We start from the raw sequence: 6,845 nt of genomic DNA, 5'->3' as shown, positions 1-6,845 counted from the left end.
CACAAAAACAAGCTCAAGGTACAAAATAACCTCACGAGGTATGTCTTGCACCAGCTCGTACTGGTTTACGTGAAAAAAATGTTTATGTTACTGCTGAAGTGTAACTACAGGTCAAAGCAGCACAAAATGGAAATGCGGTACAACAAAATGGAGGATCAGAGCATCACATGGAATCGAGGTCAACATGCAGTTTAGCACGTGAAAATGGCAAATGCAGTACATTCCACCCCTTGACCCTCGATTCACCCATCATACCCCATTGGCCTAAATACCATGGATCTGGGATGAAGAAGGGAGAGAAAATTAGGAATGCATTGAATACAACAACATAGTGAGATAGAAATGCAAATAATTACTACAATAACACCCAAGATATAACGAAGCTGTCCAAAATTAGGTAGCCACCCAAACAACCAATCCCACCATCCTTGATCAACGTTTTGGGTAACCCCTTTCACTAAATCTTTTAAAGCATTAATATGCGCATGGATAAATGTAGAATGATCAGATGAATTGAAACAACAGAGTCCATCAAAGTCCTCGCAACCATGGTTGTGTTTTAACAACAAATAGTCCACAGCTGCCCTATTCTGCAAAACAGCTTTTTTCGTTCCTTGAACATCTAATAAAAATCAGCTAAAGCCGCAGAAGTATGATTGAGATTCTTCACAAGTAAACAGGCAAGCTTAGCAATAGTTCTTGCATTATAAACGGACAGTCCTGGCACTCCTACAATGGAAATAGCCAAACTAGTGTACTCTGCTCTAGAAAGCAAATCAATATTGGAGTCACAATCCTCAGGTAATTGAACAGCAGCTCTAGAAGAGCGAATGTGTGTGACAGAATGCATGGGAAAAAGCATAAGACTTAAACGTGATAAGGCACAAGGTCCTCCAGTTATATTAGCTGGTATGTAAGTGTATGAAATATTGCCGCACGAGAACAGCCATCCCTTAGAAAATTTCACATGGTTAATATGGCTAGCGGTTAATACTGCATGATTACAGACCATATAATTGGTAACATTACTGCAAAAACTGTCATGTCGTGACTGACATAATGTTTGTTGATCAGTGGTCAATTGTGTGCTTTTCTCCAGTTTCAATTGGCCACACTTGCCAATTTTGGCAGGGTCACAAGTTAGTTGATAGCAAACATCTCCAGTAGTGATGTTGTAGGTAACAATACTCGTCATGTTCCTCCAGAGGTTATCTGTAACCTCTGGGCAAAAACGACAGTACTCATAAAGACTCAGATGTGTTTGAACATCATTTTCCTCCACTACCCCATCAAAGTGGGTTTGGTTGAAGATGTGCAGAAGCACATGTGCAGGGGTAGGTACGGCAACAAGACAAGTGGATATCATATCAGCTGTACTCTGAAGATTTCTCATACAGAAGTGGGAAGTGTTCAGCACATTCCCGGCCAAGTAGGTCCAGATGTTATCCGGTTGCTGCACAATGCTGTCATCCGACTCGGGCGGTTGATCCCCTTCGGCATCCCCGGGCCCTCCCGGACCCCTCCGGACACGCCCAAACACAGACCACACAGCGCAAGCATCGCAGCGGCAAGCCATACTGTGATCTAGAAACAGAAAACAAACTGGTATACTCACTCTCGTAAATAACATTTTTCAGCAGGTACATTTTCCCACTTTTCCTGTCCGGGTCTCATGATGACAAGGATATTATCCTTTCCCTTAGCGATTAATTCTGCAGGGTCAGGAGGTTTGTTTGGGGACTCTACCCATACTTTCGCACCTGGGTTCTTGTCAGTAGATCCGAACCCGCCCTTTCCTCGCACAGTTAGAAGGGCTGGGGCCGTCCCCTTCATGACATTTCCTCCATAAACCGGCATGATGACCATTTGGGCAACTCGTCACCGGGTTGCACAATCAGATCATTGTCTCCACTGTTCAATAGAATAACTTTGATCTCCCCCTGGTAATCGGCATCGACCACCCCTCCCAAAACCTGGATGCCTTGAAGGGCAAGCCCAGATCGAGGAGCGATCAGTCCGAAATGCTCTGGGGGAATTTGAACTCCAATTTCTGTCTCAATCAAGGTAATGTCTCGTGGTTGCAGTCGATAGAGTTTCAGGGCATGCAAATCAAGATCAGCAGCCTCTGGTGTGGCACGATATGGAGCTAAAGCTCCGGGAGCTGTCTCCCAATACAGAATCGTGTTTATGGCCACATGAGTCTTGAGCTGCAAAGCTGGGGTCAACACGCGCATCAAAGGAGTCTCTGCATTGGCAAAGGGTCGGTTGTTCAAAATTTGCAATGCGTCAGCCAAGTGATCCCTCCACCCCTTCAATGACCCATCAGACAACTTTTTCAACTGCTCTTTCAACAAACCATTCATTCTCTCAATCAAACCCGCTGCCTGTGGGTAATAGGGTATGTGATAGATCCACTCAATGTTATGCTGCACACAAAAATCTTGCACCATCTTTCCTTTAAAGTGTGACCCATTGTCACTTTGGCCCTTGCCATATTTGCCCTGGCAACTTCCCTCTGCCTAGCTGGCCTCTCACTACCTGTGGAACTGGTCTGTGTTGGGTATGCTGACAACCGGGACAGTGAATGATTGCAGTTTTAATCAAATCTAGGGGAATATACATCCCTCTACTTTCTGCCCACCTGCTAGTGGCTCGCTCGCCAAAATGTCCGCTTTTCTGATGCGCCCATTTAGCCATGCCCACCAAGTCAGAATCCTGCGTCGCCACCTCAGCTTCACGAATTTTCACTTTTTGGTCTGCAAAGGAATTGCACCAACGCTCTAGTGAGTCAGTCGGGCAATGAGCATCAACATGATAAACTGTGACTGTACTATTTGACAACAATTCCCAAATCTCCTGCCACAACTCCTTTCCCCAAACCTCCCTATTGTGAATCATCCAATTATGAGCATGCCATGTGGCAAGCCAAGTGGCTAACCCATTGGCCGTAGACCATGAATCAGTATAAATGTGACATGTACCAGGGAGCTCTTGCTTTAAAGCCTGGTAAACCGCGTACAATTCTGCGAACTGACTACTTCTTCCCTCTCCAGTAGTCGACAACAACTTTTTGGTCACAGGATTGTATGACACCGCTTTCCAATGTCTCTTGGTCCCCACATATCTGGCTGAGCCATCTGTAAACCACACATGTTTATTTTATTTTTTTTATTTTAGAAAATTTATTAAGCGCACAAATACCCGAGGTTGTCTCGGCGCTGAGTGTCCACTGTACATGTCCATGAGTAGTTATTGTTTGAACAGCCAAGTCTTTATCTGTTTGCGGAAAGAAAGAAGGGAAGTACAGGTTTTGATGTAGCGTGGAAGACTGTTCCATAGTTTGATAGTGGTCACTATAAAAGACTGTTAGACGGCGACCTCAGAGGAGCCCGGAAAGGGGTCCTGACTACCCTGAGACCCACCCTCAAAGTATCGTAGCCGGGCACTGGCGGGAGACTCCTCAGGAGGAGGAATCTCGTATCTAGGATCGTACTTCTGGCACCACACGACACAGAACACCACACCGTGCGTTCTTAGGAATCAATCTTTATCAAACAGGTTAGCACTGCAAATATGTACAAGGAGAGCGTGGGCTCAATGAGTCTCGGAAGGGATAGGGGGTAGCGGGACAGTCTCTGGTAAAGGTTCAAGGCAGGGACGTACCCGGCGCACAGCTCACAATCCTCGAGCTGGGGGGTATGCTTGTTGTAGTTGGGGTCCGGCGGGACCGTGGGAGTCTGTGGGAGCCGCGAGTCACTCAGCGGGCTCAGGTACAAGTTCGGCGGTCTTACGATCTGCAGGGAGCCGCGAGTCACTCAGCAGGGCTCAGGTACAAGTCCGGAGGTCTTACGATCTTCAGGGAGCCGCGAGTCACTCAGCAGGGCTCAGGTACAAGTTCGGAGGTCTTACGATCTTCAGGGAGCCGCGAGTCACTCAGCAGGGCTCAGGTACAAGTTCGGAGGTCTTACGATCTTCAGGGAGCCGCGAGTCACTCAGCAGGGCTCAGGTGGTTCTAAGTTCCAGGAGCCGCGACCGCGTCAGCAGGCTCTCGTTGTTCCAGCGTCGAATCTCCCGGACAGTCTCAGAGCACCCCTTGTTATAGGTCGACCCCTCTTTGATGTCCGGAGTCTGTGCAGGCAGGGGTCTTGTCACCTGGGGGTCGCTTGTCGGGGTTTCCTGCCATTGTCTTTTGATCCTTTCAGGGCCGGGTCGGGAGGAGTCCCAGACACCCAGCAGGCGTGGAGCCAGCTCTCAGGGAGGCCGGAGGGCCGATCGAAACCCATCGTCCCAGGGGAGTTCAGAGGTGCGATAGAAACTGCTCCTCCCTCTCTCATCCCCTGGCAAGCGTGATGTCCTCCAGCCGGAGTGGCGCCGCTAGGCCCGGGTCGCGCTGGGGCCGGGCGGCCATCTTGGTGCATGAAGTGGGCACGCGGGCCCGGGGTGGCCGAAAGGAGAGAGGCCATGGACGAGGATGTCCGGGTCGGGTGCGTGTGTTCTGGTGGGAAGGATCGGCTAGGCCGTGTGCTTGGGGCTGCAGGTACCAGGTTAGGTGGTGCGGGGACAAGTAGAGCCATGCTACGAGGCCGGATCCAACACGCGTCCCCCCCAGCTGAAAGCCGGAGAGAACTGCCCATCATCTTGGGGGGTTCTCTTCGCTGAGGCGGAAGAACCGGGAGAGGCCGTCAGCGTTGGCGTGGTCCGTACCAGGGCGATGTTCTACGGTGAAATCCATCCCCTGGAGGGAGATTGACCACCGCAGTAGCTTGGGGTTTTCTCCTCGCATTTGCATGAGCCATCGCAAGAGCCGATGGTCGGTTTGGACTTTGAAATGGGTGCCGAACAGGTAGGGGTGTAGTTTCTTGAGTGCCCAGACCACGGCAAAGGCTTCGCGCTCAATGGTGCTCCATCTCTGTTCTCTGGGCAACAGCCGCCGGCTGAGGAAGGCGATGGGCTGGTCTAGGCCTTGGTCATTCACCTGGGACAGGACGGCCCCAATGCCATGCTCGGAGGTATCGGTTTGGACTACAAACTCCTTGGAGTAGTCGGGAGCCTGGAGGACGGGGGCAGTACACATGGCCTTCTTTAGGGCATCGAACGCCTCCTGGCAGGCAGTCGTCCACTGCACCTTCTTTGGCTGTTTTTTGGATGTGAGTTCTGTGAGGGGGCCGACAAGGCTGCCATACCCCCGGATGAATCTTCGGTAGTAGCCAGTGAGGCCCAGAAAGGCTCGGACCTCCGTTTGGGTGGTGGGTGGTTCCCAGGCCAAGATGGCGTCGATCTTCGGCTGTAGAAGGGCGACCTGGCCGCTCCCGACCTGGTGCCCCAGGTAGACTACTGATCCTTGCCCAATCTGGCACTTGCTGGCTTTTACTGTGAGGCCTGCCTGGCGCAGGGCGGTTAGCACCCTCCGGAGGTGCTGGAGGTGCTCACTCCATTCGGAACTGAAAACGGCGATGTCGTCTAGATAGGCCGCGCTGAACTGTTCTAGCCCGGCCAGGACTCTATTCACCAGTCGCTGGAAGGTGGCCGGGGCATTTTTCATTCCGAAGGGCATTACGCGGAAGCGGTAGTGCCCATCTGGGGTGGAGAAGGCGGACCGCTCCTTGGCTCCCTCGGTGAGCGCAATCTGCCAGTATCCGCAGGTGAGGTCGAATGTGCTGAGGAACCGGGCTGCCCCGAGTCGGTCAATGAGCTCGTCGGCCCGTGGAATGGGGTGGGCATCGGCTCGGGTTACGTCATTGAGCCCCCGGTAGTCCACGCAGAATCGGAGCTCGGGGGCGACACCGGGGGCCGCTGCCTTCGGGACCAGGACCACGGGGCTGGCCCAGGGACTGTCAGATGGCTCGATCACCCCCATGGTCAACATCTTCGAGACTTCAGCTTGAATGCAGGACCTGACCCGGTCAGGGACCCGGTATGCTCAGTGTCTCACCGGCGGGCTGTCCCCGGTGTCCACGTCATGGACACACCAGTCGGTGACTCGGGGGATCAGGGAGAAGAGGTCGGAAAATTGTCCTAGGAGTTGGCGGCAGTCCTCTTGTTGCTGGGCAGTGAGAGCTGGGGAGAGGTTCACTCCTTCCACGGAGCCATCCTGCTCCTTGACACACAGGAGGTCCGGGAGGGGATCGGACTCATCTTCGGCCCCGTCATCGGTGGCCAGCAGGAGGCTCAGTTCTGTCCGCACGAAGTGAGGCTTGAGGCGGTTCACGTGAAGGACCCGAAGGGGATCCCGAGGCGACTGGACGTCCACCAAGTATGTGACTTGACTCTTCCGCTCAATCACTTTGTAGGGCCCGGTCCACCTGTCCTGGAGGGCGCCTGGCTTCACGGGGGCCATGACCCATACTTGCTGGCCCGGCTGGAACTCGACCAGAGTGGCATTCGGGTCGTACCAGCGCTTCATCTCTTCTTGGCTTGCCTCTAGGTTGGCCTCGGCCAGTGCTCGGAACTTCCTGGTCTGGTTCCGGAGGGTCAGAACATATTGGAACACATCTCGTGGGGTGGTCTGGGGTGCCGCCTCCCACCCTTCCTTAACCAAACTGAGGGGACCTCGGACAGGGTGTCCATAGAGCAACTCAAACGGGCTGAACCCTAGGGACTTCTGGGGGACTTCTCGGTAAGCGAACAAGAGGCAGGGGAACAGGACGTCCCACTTACGCCGGAAGGGGCTCTTCTAGGCCGGTGATCATCCCTTTCAGAGTCCTGTTAAACCTCTCTACTAGGCCGTTCCCTTGGGGATGGTACGGGGTGGTGAACTTATAGGACACTCCACATTGTTGCCACAGGGACGTCATGTACTTCGAGATAAAATTAGTGCCGCGATCGCTCACGACCTCGCGGGGAAA

The 6,845-nt window shown here is 52.7% G+C and overlaps 1 pseudogene; it reads right to left on the bottom strand.

The window, feature by feature from the left end:
- Window positions 1-242: 242 nt before the first annotated feature.
- LOC146856199 (uncharacterized) lies at window positions 243-1,576 on the bottom strand (annotated as a pseudogene).
- Between the last annotated feature and the right edge of the window lie 5,269 nt (window positions 1,577-6,845).

The sequence above is a fragment of the Triturus cristatus genome, chromosome 4_1 (assembly GCF_964204655.1).
Source record: "Triturus cristatus chromosome 4_1, aTriCri1.1, whole genome shotgun sequence".
NCBI classification, from domain to species: Eukaryota; Metazoa; Chordata; class Amphibia; order Caudata; family Salamandridae; genus Triturus; species Triturus cristatus.
The sequence above is the reverse complement of the archived record's forward strand: the minus strand, read 5'-3'. Positions and strand labels throughout refer to the sequence as shown.